The following is a 13,322-nucleotide window of genomic DNA, read 5'->3' on the forward strand; positions in this document are numbered from 1 at the left end:
AAGACTTGGCTGGTGTAAAACCCAGCTGCCTCTGTCCTTGGGTATAAGCAGTGCGTTGGAGGAGGAAGGGATGCAGAGGCCTCCCAGAGATGGGAAAGGGCAGACCCAGAGTCCTGTATGGCCAGTGAGTCAGACTTCACCGGAGAGCTGTATGGCTCTAGGAATTGGTAATGGGAATAGCAAGCCTTTTACCTCTAGGTCACTTATTCAAACAGCCTGACTGCCACTGACAGGAAATTTCTGCCAGCTGTCCAATGGTGGTTTGAGTCCCATCACAACAAAACAGATGTCCACATTTAAAAAAAAAACCAAAACCAAACACACCTACCACCCAACAGCTTGTTGGCACCTTCCTTGACCGTATCAGCAGACACACACCACCGACTGAGCGGGCAGCAAATGTGAATGATCCCTTCATGCTTCCAAGTCAGGATGGAGACACAGGTATGGGGCAGAAGCTTGTGTTGCTGCTCCCTATGGTGTACCAGCTCTGTGGACCAATAAAGAGCATCGGTCTCCAGCACTGTGAGACTGGTACCTTTCATGAACCTAGGCAGACTTAAAAAAAATACTAAGGGCCTGACTCTATAAGGGCTGAGCAAGCACACAAGCATGGGGAGTGGGTGCAAGGAGCCACTCCATCCCCACCTTCCTCCCCCCCGTCCCCAGTGTGGGCACACGCTTCTGAGTGACAATCCCTTCCTGAGGTGGTGGAGTTACCTGCCCTCCTCCCACCCTCCACTCAGTGCGGGCTTTAAAGGCTTCATCTACTCTGGAGAGTTTACATTTATAAAGCATGCCAAGATCCTCAGATGTAGGCTCTCTATATATGCAAAGTATCCAAAATATTAATATTTAATGATCTGACACATACCAATTTGAACTGAAATGAGCCTTAGGGGCCTACTCTCCCCTTTGATTAGATAAGATAAGCCTTGACTTCATTCTCAGATAACCACCAATGCTGTGTCTGTTTTTAATGTTCTCTCTCCATTTCCTTTGCTCCTTTTCTGGCTGTTAGCCCTGCCCTGCTGGACAGGTGATTCTCTCTCAACTTTGTTTGTTACTTTGGGGGAGAAAAGAAACTCCCCCACCTCACCAAAACTAGCAAGTTTCAATTTTTCATAGCAAGATCTTTTGGAAAAAAAATAAGGTCTGGAACAGATGTTGCCTTTAATCCACATTTAGAATTACAGATGAGATCAAATGAGTTTAAAAAAAAAAAAGCCACCCAGCGTGGCTAATGTGCATTCTCTCCCCTTCTTGGATGCTGCATTGTTGCGTGTCTTTAGCTATATGAAGCACTTGCCTGATGCTCCACTACACACAGGGTGAATGCACACGGAGGTACTGTGATATTAAAGGGAAAAAAGAACACTTGCATAACAGATTCAGTTCAAGAGCGAGCATGTAGATCCTGATGTACTCAGGAGACCCACAGTTTCAATTTTCAGCATGCAAAGTCCGATTGCAGGCCCAGTAATTAGGAGTGAATGAACTCCCCCATCCTGAGATGTCAGGCCAGGGATATGCTTTCTGGGAGCAGTGTCACTTGGGAAGCCCAACCAAAAGGAAAGGAGATTAGAGCAACTACACACCGCTGATGCTTGCATTACCCAACTTGTACACGAGGGACCTTGCAGCAATATTCCATTGTACATAATCAGCAGTCAAGGCTGCTTTAATTCCTAGTAGAAGTAGCATCTCGTTCAAATACGAGGTGGAAAGACATTTTTCTAAATGAATTCCACAGTGTTAGTTTAGTGGGTGGATTAAAAACCTGAGGTTCGTTGTTGCTGTAAAAAACATAGAAATAACTAAGCTAGAGGTAAAGTGCCAAATTCGCCTAGAGTGCATGCTCTTAAATGTTGCTGTTTGATTCGTATTATAGTAGTGCCTAGAAGACCCCAATTCAGATCAGGGCCCCATAGTGCTTAGTAGTACTTGGTATAAAAATGTCGCTGCCCCAGTGATCCAAAGCTCAATGCATCGGAAATAGATGTGCAAGTTTCAAACATCGTGTCAATGACTAGCTCCCCATGGCAGTGAATGCAAAGACCGAGCCTGCAAAGTGTTCTACGACTGTCTACGCGTCAAGAGAGATTGCCAACAACTTGGCTCAGTTCACTGTGACAGTAGAGGGGAGCTGGGTTCATTTCTCCCTTACCCAATTTGTTATTGCTTTCTGCTGCAGGAGGAAAAAGGTAAAAAGCTGGTGTTTTTTCCACTAAAGAGAGCCAGTGCTAGAAGAGTTAAACTAAGAAACCCTGAATGTTTAATCTGCCAGAAACATATGAGAAGAGCAATCAAATCTGGGATAAGTAGCTCCGAATGAGGTATGCCTGATTGCTTTAGGCCATGCTGTTTGTCAGTCTTTTAAAATTCAAGTCATTACCAGATGCTGATCTGCTATAATATTGTGATATTTTATCTGATTACACTTATCTGATTGTGCCATATCTGCTATTTGCCTTCTCATTTTTCCATGTATATTAAATGCAGGTGGTTTTATTATTCTGAGAGCTAGAAAGTGTTGACTGCTCTGAATATAAATGGGGATATTATATCATTAACTTGCTCTGAAAGCACAGCCAGTCAGTGTGTAAATCACATGCAAGGTACCTGGTGGAGACACAATAAACCATAATGGCTTGAGAGAGAAAGCAATGAGGAAAGGATAAGGAGATAAAAATTTAAGGCATTGTTAAAGAAGGATAATCTTCATAATCCTATTTAGTTCTTTCAAACGACCGGTTGTTGATAATATAACCTTTATATTCAAAACTTTTTTTTTAAGTTCATTAAGTATCTCTCGGAGGTACCACCCTATGGAATGTTATCAATAATGGGACTGCGTAAAAACTAGGATCGCCAGCCTACCATATGCAAGTGTGAGTTAGCAGAAGGTTTCAAAAGGATGCAATGCAGAGACACCCATTTAACACTGTCGCTCTAGATACCCTCCTGCCTCCCCACAAATAAGGCTCGGCTTTAGCTAAGAGGATTCAAGGTTTCCTGGGAAGATATGCCTTGGCGCTGGGGTGAAGCTGAAAGGCAGAGTGTGCTGTTAAGAAGTCACGGAGATTCACCAAACGGGGAAGCCGTGACTTCGGCCAGAGCATGCCATTGGTTTGTGAGCAGAACTCCCTGCCAATTTCAATGGGAAGTATTGATTAAAACCAATGAAAAGATCTGTCCCTCTGGGAGGATGCACTAAGGTCTAATTCCTCTGCTTTGCTAACCCTCTTGGGGTCATCTCGCCTACTCTGACCTGGCAGATTCAGATAAATGCCAATCCAGTTTGCAATGATGCTCACGTTGACCATTTTCAGACACCCCCTTTTAGTCTGGCTTCTGCCAGGTTACACCAGGTCATAGTGGTGGTGATTGCAGAGCGATTGCAACACTCACCCTTATGTTTGTGAGGGAGGAGCTCCAAGAGGGTTAACAGAACCCCAAAAGCAGAGGGCAAGAGCCTGTCAACCAGGAGTTGCAATTTCCTGTGGCACCCCAGGTAGGAACTAAAGCTGCTTTCCCTAGATTAGACCCCAAAGGTGGACCACAGTCTGACTTCCTCCTCCATGGATGATTCTCTCCTGGAGCACAAGGGGCCAGACTAGCACCAGGTTGGGCAGACTACACTTCCTAGCACCAGCTGGGGTGAATCCAGCCTGGCATTAGAAAAGTTCCCATTCTCAGCAGCCAGGCGATCAGTATTACTGCCGGCTAGTGAACAGAACATGTGATCTCTCCACCTGGATATGTGCTCCCTCAACTAACCGGGCGAGCAGCTCTCCCTTTTAGTTCATCATTAGTTGTAGTCAAAGGTCACAAGTTCTTAGCTAAGTGCTTCGGCTGCTGTGTGCTGTAAGCATAGGACCATGGTGACTGCACATAGGCAGCCATGGACTATTACGCCAAGAGGCTGATTATGTAAAGAACAGAAAGTACAGAGGGAGGGAAAGGCTGTGTGTGCAGAAGGCAGCTGGGGGAAATCCTAAGAGACTCTATAATTAAAGCACAGCAGACTAGAGCATCTCTGGGAAAAAAAGGCAATTCAAAAACCACAAGGGGGATGCTCTGAGAGCTTGAGGTTAAAGAAAATAAAGTACTGGAAACAGGGGAAGCAGCCAAACCTATTCAAGGTTAATTTAAAGCTTGCAGGGACAGCAGAAGGGCAGCAAAACAAGCCAGGAGGCGTTAATGCTGGGTCTGTGTTTATGGTACCGAAGGTCCCTTGTTCAAATCACAGGGCAGCTTGCTGGTGACAGTGAAAATTATGGGATTGATTTTTTTTTTTAACTTAGATCATAAGCTCTTTGGGGCAGGGGCCATCTTTTTGTTGTGTTTGTACAGCACCTAGCACAATATGGAAGCTGTTCCCTTTGTATAATTAGTCAGTCATTGTAGCAAGGACTAGAACTCAGGTGTCCCCTCTCCTGGGTGAGTGTCTTGAGTCATCCTCTCTCTCTCTCCCCCCGCCTGTGGCCCATGATTTGAGTTCTGATACGAAATGGAACAGCTTCAACAGCAGAGACTGAGAAAGACCCACCCTGGAGTACCCTATAGCCTGGTGGTTAGGGCACTTGGCCGCCCCTGCTGCAGTTCAAATCCCTGCACTGAATCAGGCCAGGGGGGCCTGGAATCTGAGTCTCCCAAATCAGTCTCCCAGATGAGTGCTTTAATCATGGGGCCATAGGAGCAGGGGTGCAGTGACACCTTCACCATTGTGTGATGGGCATCGTGCACCTAGCCCAAGCAGTTTTGGGGGCTGAAGCTGTTCAATGAATGTCTATCAAATTCATGACTATAGTTTCAGACAGCCCCAAAACTCCATTTTTCGGTGAATAAACTATTTGTCCAAAAAAATTCTGCCCAGCTCTAGAGAACAGTCTCCAAGGAGAAGTGATACTGATGCCGGGACACCAGATACGAAGCCCACTGAAGTCAGTGGGAGTATCAGACCCTTAGTCCTGTCAATATATTGGCTTCTGCAAACACTGTGATGTGCTCTGAACAATTTATTATTTCCCCCATTGTGTAAGTACACGAGAGATTCCCTCCCCCTGCCATCCTTGAGTCACTGAAGTTCTACTACTGAGCACAGACATTGAGGGATCTCCCAGAACCACGTGTTTTATAAACTGGCTGGAGCTCACAGAAAGAGGAAAATGAAACATCCCGCTGTACTCACCACAGTAACCCTTTTGGTCAGTAATTTGGGAGAATCTACCTATTTCATTTGAGGAAATTACATTAGCAACAAAAAATCTTCACATTGTTTTCTCTAGTGTCGGTTTATTTATATGCTAATTTTTGTAATATGTATACTATAAATACAGCTTATTTTGTTTTCATTGTTAATGGTTAAGTGGTATCTCCATGAATAGAAATCAAAGTCACACGGTGCAGCAATGCAAGAATATATTTAAGCAATATAAGAAAGCCTACATTGTCATGGCCTTGAATCTCTTTACACAATCCCCGTCGATATTACTAAAAGTTTTCTGTTGTGAATGGGTGGTACTGCAATTGATTAATGTGTGCACTACTGTCCTCTACAGGAGGGAACCAGACCTGCTTGACTGTGTCATAGGCCATATACTGCCAATTGCTTTAGCTCAAATGCATTTGGTGCAGGGTGTAAAATGGCCCCAGTCATGGACATCCCTCTGGATTTAGAGCTGTGTAGGGGAGACACTCTCCCACACACTGGGGCACTAGGACCCAGGCTGTGCCTCTCCTCCCTCCCACCATGTGGGCTGCCAGATTCCACCTAGTAAGACCAGAAGCGGCCAAAGCTGGGACACTTAGATCTCTAGACGGTCCAGTCAAAGCTTTTCTTCACTTCAGCTTCACCCCACACCTACCCCTTCTCCCCTCCTTCCATGTCTCTCTCACCTCCTTCCCCTCTTTTCTCCTCCCCCCAAAAATGGGGGCACTAACATGACGGTTGCTGCCGTCATATTGCTTATTCCACTCGTGTTCTACCTCCCTCCCCCCCCCGCCTTGTCTACATAGACAATATGGTCTCATTGTTACTTTGTACTCTCCAGTATTTGTAGCCATCTGTTGGCTTATATTTAGCTGGTAAGCATTTTGGGGGCAGACACTGTCTTTGTACAGCACCTAGCGCAAGGGGGTCCTGTCCATGACTGGAGCTCCTAGGTGCTACTGCAATACATGGAAACAGCAATTGGTAGGAGCCTGGACTTTCCAATCTCAGTGCTAGCCCTGGGTACCCCCATGAAGTTCTGACTGTCGCGTGCAGCGTAGTGACAATGGCGAAGCTCTTACATTTGTTAGGCAGAGGCTCTGTAATAGTGCTTAATACTCTAAAACAACATAGCCTGAGCTAGAATGTGCCAACCCCAGGGCACTTAGGCACTAGCTCACATGACACCCCTAAGTCTGTTTGGAGGTGCTGACTCTGTCGCCAGTGATTTGCTGGATTTTCCCACATTTCTCTCTCCTAAATTTAGCTAAATTATACTTCTAATAAATCTAGTTCTGGTTCCTGTGAGGGACAAAACTCAGTATCCAAATACTCCCAAACCTTGGCCAGGCTAGAATGTGTACCCTGGGTAGTTTTCAAAAGGCTTAAGTGACTTAGGATCCAGGCTCCCCATGACTTTCAATTAAACTTAGTCACTTTTGGAAATTTTACCCTGTAACTTAGCAACTTGATTCCTTCTCTACCTGTTACAGTATGTACTAGGAACAGAGATAATCTCAAGAAAGGTAAGAAAAATCTTCATTAAAGCCATCCCCAAATTAAGATTTAATAATGCAATTTACACATTTTTACTGCTGCCTTAACCTCGTAAAAACATCATAATCAGCCAATTAGAAAAAAAGCTGGTTAATAAAGCTGCAATCATCTCCGAATGCCAGCGACAGAAGCCAGCACCCCCTAAACACCCACTTATTTTGCAGCGCCTCTCTCTACCTGGACCTCTCCAACCCCTCGCACTTGGGTGCACTACATTTGTTCTGATTCAGTCCCCCTTTACACTTTCAACCTGTGCAACAATCCTATTGAAGTCAATGGGCTTTTGGCTAAGTTATTTGGTCCAGGGCTCATGCATCTTTACATGCTCTTTACAGACCATGTGTACATTTGCAGTTCTCTCTAGACATTAGTAATCAAATACCAATTATGTTCCCTGTTCAGAGGATGAAATTCACTCCTACGTAGAAGGAGTCGGCAGCGCTTAGGGCCTCCCATTAGCTCTCTGCAGTGAGGTGAAATCCATCCCTAATGCACATTATAAGAATCCCATAAAGGACTTCATAAGTGGTAAGGTGCCATCCTCCCTATCTCTTATTCTGTAGCAGGGAAGGGTTGGTCACACTATTGATAGCTGCTGGGGGGGGAGGTGCGGTGTACCAAAAACAGCATATTCTGTTGTATTCCTGCTGTCCCACACAGTTTCAGTTCCAGCATTAGGCCATTTTCTGCCTAATTTTAGAGTCCTCCTTTCCTTTTAAGCAAATTACTACAAAATGCAAACAGAATAAGTGTCAGTGTGTCCCTTGTAATATCTTTCTTCCCCCGTTAGCAACAGAACAGATACAGAGGTGTTCAGTTTGAAGCCTAAAACAAACTGTGTGCACAGATAAACAAAGTCACGTTGGGAGTTTGGACAACTTGGCACCTGCCCCTTCCTTACTCTCTACACCACAGACATTGTGGCAAACAGTCCATTTATCAGTCACCCCAATGCATGTAGTCTTAAAATCCAAGGCATCTTATCTATTGACGTAACACATCCCACATTCTGGCATCTGCTGCCACACCCAAACTGTCAGCCCTTCTCCGTCCCTCTTCCAGGACGGGCCAGTTTCAGGGGTGGGTGAGAGAGGTGGTCGCCCTGGGCACCATCTTCCAGGGGGTGCCAAATTGCTGTGCTGCTCAGCGTTTTTATAGGTGGTTGGGCATGGAAAGCATTTTCCACCGTAGCCAGCATGGGCCGCTCCTGGCCAGGACAGCCACCCCAGCCTTTCCAGAGGGAGTTCAAAGCTGTTCTTTTCACCAGGAACCCCTACAGCTGCTCTTCTGGGAGATCACCCTCACCAGGGAGCATCCCTCACTCCCCCTCGCCCTCTAAATGTTCCTCTGGGCCCAACTCTTCAGCACTGAGCTGTTGGCAGGGAGGCAAGGGAAGAACTTACCTATTTTCAGCCCAGGCTGGTCTTTGGCCCTGGCTTAGCAGCAGAGGTGGTCTCCTGCTGACATCTCTCTGGCCTTCAAGAGTCTCTAGCCCTGGCCCTCTGGCTTGGGGAGGACAGCCAGCAAACCTTTATTGCTGCTCTCCTACCTTCAGCCTTCCCCCAAGAAATACCTTCTGCTTCCTTCAGGTCCTTCCACAGTCCCCATGGTTTCTGGCAGCTCTCCCCTGCCCTTTTCCTGACTGACTCAGTCTGAGCTAAGGCAATACGCATTCATCAGGTTTCGGTCTTTAAATTCACTTGGGAGGCAGCTAATGAGGGGGCAGGTGCACTGGCCTTGCTTCCTGTTAAAGAGCCACTGTCATCCTGTGATAGAGGAGCTGCCTCAAGGGACAAGTACAAACTTTCTAGCAAGCCAGCATCTTTGCTGCATTTCTGAGGTGGGGGGCCAGATATTATGAAAACCCCAAAACTTCACTTCCCCACCCCCCCACCTCAGCAGCCAGGTTTTGTTGCAGTCCAACAACCCAACTGTCCTGCTATGTTGGCACTCGTGAATAAATTGAGAAGGCTGCTACATTTCTCTAAAGGGGCAGATGCACCTTCTGCTCTTTATGGGGAATAGTCTGATTCTCTTCCCCCAGGCGAGGCTCATTCTGTAGTCAGGTTGGCTTAGGCTCAGGCTCTCCAGTCTACAGGGCAAGCCACCTCGTTACAATGCTCTTTACTGTCAGCTTTTCCCTCAGCTTGGACAATGAAATGCAGGGTTTTTTGTTCATCGCTCACTTCACTTTTAGGTTCCACAGCCATGGAACATCTATTAGTTTAAATGCAAATGTTTTCACTGGAATTTAACACCCCCAGCCCCCCAAATATTTCTGGAGGTTTTTTAGATTTTCTAAAAGTGTGTTTTTCCGAAACTTCCATTTGAGGCTGAGCTTAACTTGGCAGGCTACAGTCAAAAGCAAAACACAACTAGATACACAATTGCCATCTTCAGGGGACTAATCAGCGACAACCGTTACCAAACCAAGGAGCACGTTGGCTCAAAGAACTCATTTGCCATGAAGATTTTTGTTTAAAAAAAAAAAAAACCAAATAATTAACAATTTGTTTTTGAATAAAGGTTGGCCAACTGCAGTTGTGACCAGTACAGCATTTCTCATGTTTGTAACCACACAAGCCTTTCTGTTGTGCTTGCTCCTGCCTACGCCGTGGTATAACGTGAGGTATGTCTTCACAGCAGTTGTTAATGCGCGGCTGGTCGTGGCTAGCTGACGGACTCGCAGGGCTCAGGCTAACTGTTTCACGGCCGTGTATACGTTCAGACTCAACCGCAGGCTCCAGAATCCTGCAAGGGGGGGGAGGGCCCCAGACCCAGCTCAAACATCGACAGCACAATTACACAGCCCAAGCCCTGTGAGCCCAAGTCAGGCGGTCCAGGTCAGCCGTGGGTTCCTAATGGCAGCGTAAACATACCCATGGAGCCCGATTCGCCATTAGGCTGCACTAGTTGTATGCCATTAGCTGCACTGAAGCCAATGGAGGTAGCCTGGTATGAACCAAGTGTTAACAGAGGGGGGTGGCAGGCCCAGGGCATTAGAACAGGCTGTATCCCACCTGCCAGGGGAAGAGGAAGAGAGTAAGGGGAACTCCTGTGCAGCTGGGGGAGGGTTCGTTTTTCTTCCTCGCAAGCGCTAGAATGGCCCCTAGGACTAGGGTGACCAGACAGCAAATGTGAAAAATTGGGACAGGGGGTGAGGGATAATAGGAGCCTATATAAGAAAAAGACCCGAAAATCAGGACTGTCCCTATAAAATCGGGACATCTGGTCACCCTACCTAGCACTGGCTGTGCTGCCAGAGCCCAGAGCGAGCAGCTAAGTGCAATGACAAAGACCGCAAAGGCAGCTCAAGGGAACAATTAGCACCATTAAGAGGAGTTTCTGCAGAGAAATTAGGCTGCAAGCCAAAAAACAGAGCAGCTGCAGCAAAGAGTCCCAGACATACAGAAACTGAGAGATCCATCTTCACAGGAACTGCACGAGGAAAAACCAAGCTGTCTTAAAAGGTACAACAGAGGAAGGGCCTACACTACACTTGGCTATGTCTACCCTAGGGAATTCTGCCAGCATAGCTATGTTGGTCAGGACCACGATCCGACTGATACAGCTGTGCCAGCCGAAGACCCTAGCAAAGACACAATTCTATCAGCAAATCTGAGCTTGTACTGGTATAACCAGTTTTGCCTATGAGGTAGTGTTGTTATCCCAGTACAAAGCACAGCTTTGCTGGTATAGCTGCAGCCACACTAGGAGCATTTTGCTGGTATAGTATATTGGTATTCCTACACCAGTACAACACTCCTGTAGACATAGCCCTACTATCATTAAATCAACACGGTGCGTGTGTGTGTAGACAAGTCAGCATATCTAATTGTGAACACAGACAACTGCTCTATTGAGTAATGAGGTCGAGGTGCCATTTTTTTAAACAGGCACTTGCCAGAGTAGAACTGCACTTTAAGACTCAGTGACATCCAGCTGGAAAAACCTGTTATGAGTGAGACGGCAGGTAATAGCCCTGATAGATTCAAGATTTACTGCTAGAGTAGTACAACAAAAGCAAAGAGGGCACAGGAAGGATAATTATAGGTACACAGTACAAACGATTGTGGGGACTGTCCCAAAGGAATTCTTTGCAGTGTGTCATCTATATAAGATTCCAGGTCTGTCACTCTGAAGCCTAGAACGGCTGTTGAGGCAGTGTAAAGCGATGGAAAGAAAGAGCTATAAGCACGTTTGGGAGCTCTTTTTGTTTAGAATATCTCCAGGTTCAATCATCACTGGGATTTGTGGTCTGTCACTGTCCAATTTTTAAAGTTCTCAGCCATTTTCAACTTTTTTTACACTTAACAAATTAGACCCATATGACAATATGGGCTTTCATCTAGTACAAAGAATAAATAGCACTATACAGAATTTGAATATTGTATATGGTTTTGGAAGACAGACTTATAAGCTAGAGTCAAGTCAACCACTAACTTGTCTCATTTATAGTAGCTGCATTGCAGAACATTCAAGTACTCCCACACTCATCTGAATTGGGTTTTATCATCTTTAGTAGAATAATTGGCTTTTTCTAGGACTGTCCTTTGCCCAATCAGACTTGAAGAAGGGTACACTCTGTTTCTACTGCAGAGTAAATTTACATGTGACCAGTGCAGTTGAGTGATCATAAAATCATATGACAGAAAAGGACCTTGAGAGGGCATCTAGTCCAGTCCCTTGCTCTCAAGGCAGGACTAAGTATTATCTAGACCAGCCCTGACAGGTGTTTGTCCAACCTGCTCTTAAAAATCCCCAATGATGGAGATTCCACAACCTCCCCAGGCAATTTATTCCAGTGCTCAACCACCCTGACAGCTAGGAAGTTTTTCCTGATATCCAAGGTAAGCGGCTCCTGCTGCAATTTAAGTCCATTGCTTTATAAGGTTAACTGGGTTCGGCAGGGTATCATGGGATGGAGACATGCTTGACCCCTCCCTTACTTCTGGTTTAATCAGTGGGAGTCCCTCTGTTCCCTTTCCCCTCAGGGACGCAGTTATATACATCAATCAGGCCCAGATCCACAAAGATGTTTAGATGTCTGACTTCCAGGGAAGATAAGAACCTAAATACCTTTGTGGATCTGAGCTTAAGTTCCCAGCCTCCAATCCTGTGAAAAGACTTATTTTTGCTGCATTGAGTAGTCCTGTTACAAAAGCCAGAGTAATTGTCAGATGGACAAACCCTCTTTTATTTAAGTTTACAAAGGAGAGAGGCTGTACTGAAAAGGATATGCCATCTTATAACCCTGTTAACATGACTTACCTTGTAACAAAGCTGCTGTTTGACTGGGTGTTCCCAAAACATCAGTGAACCTCAGATACATTTGCAAAACATTCCAGCACTTAAATACTACAGTGACCGGAGCCATGTAAGTATCTGGATAGATAGAACCTGCTGAGGCTTAGCACCAGGGACAAGTCACCTTCCCTTCACCTTTATAAGCAGCAAGGTTTTGGTGTGTCTCCAGTGGTTCCACAACGGTGATCTGTGGACCAATGGTAGCCCAAAGAGAACTGATTGGCTAATATTACATTCCCATGTAAGACACTGCCACAGAGATGTTAGGATGGTGAATGGTTAAGGAGAAGTTCTGACAATGACAAATGGGAGAGGAAGGGATCCACCAATTCAGTCTTTAACACAATGTAGTCCCTGGTATGAAAAAGTTGGAGACAGCTTATTTCTAGCCCTTTTTAAATGTCCATCATGGTGGTTAATTGGGCACTAAATACATAACAAGTTGTACTATGTTCAACAGGGACTTTAAGTTCAGATTCCTTGAGTTCAGCTGCAGTTACTTACATAAATCAAAGTGATGTCAGTGAGAAGTGATATCAGGTCATCTCAGTATGGAAGGAAGGCTTGTGCAAAGAGATGCCTTGTATCGAGCTCTGCAAACGATCAGGCTCGGGCTCCTTATGGTCCCTTCTGATAATGAGTTCCACAACAGAAGGCAAGCAGCTGTCCTAGTTTGTCCTTGATGATGGGGTGGTCTCTCAACGAGCCAGGCTCTGACCCATTTAAAGTGCTTAAAAATTAGCTCCAAACCCTTGAACTGGATCCCAAATCAAGTTTGAACCCAGTAGAATAGCAATGTGATGATGAGCAGATCTATCTAATATACATTCAGTGATGTGATCAGTTTTATGTGCAGCTGGAAGTCACACTAGCATAGAAAAGTTCACCTTAGCTCTCTTCCTCCCAAGTGACTTAGTCATCCTGCTATTTGATTATATAGAAGAGGTAATTATTGGAAGGTTTTAATTTAAAAAAAATCAACATTTGCCAAGCTCAGTAGCAATAATGCCCCATCTAGGATCACAGTATCAAAAAAATCTACATCTGACAATGCTCACTGCACTCAAAATGTTGCTTCGCTCTGATACTGACACTGCAAGATTTTTCTGCAGAGCCAGAAATGGATATGGGCCTACTACCAAAAAGCATTTGCAGGATCAGGACCTATCGATATTGTTCTTAAATGTGTGCTTAGCACGAACCTACAAAGATAAAGGACATTTTCCATTATTCAATACTACTT

General features: G+C 45.3%; 1 long non-coding RNA gene across 1 annotated transcript in view; it reads right to left on the bottom strand.

Moving 5' to 3' along the window:
• LOC123372374 overlaps positions 1–12,172 on the bottom strand; it is a 271,660-nt gene extending 259,488 nt beyond the window's left edge. The window contains exon 1 of the long non-coding RNA XR_006580246.1: positions 12,044–12,172. This is a non-coding gene — a long non-coding RNA (uncharacterized LOC123372374). The remainder of the gene's footprint in view (positions 1–12,043) is intronic.
• Positions 12,173–13,322: the final 1,150 nt, after the last annotated feature.

The sequence above is a fragment of the Mauremys mutica genome, chromosome 6 (assembly GCF_020497125.1).
Source record: "Mauremys mutica isolate MM-2020 ecotype Southern chromosome 6, ASM2049712v1, whole genome shotgun sequence".
In the NCBI taxonomy this organism is placed as follows: domain Eukaryota; kingdom Metazoa; phylum Chordata; order Testudines; family Geoemydidae; genus Mauremys; species Mauremys mutica.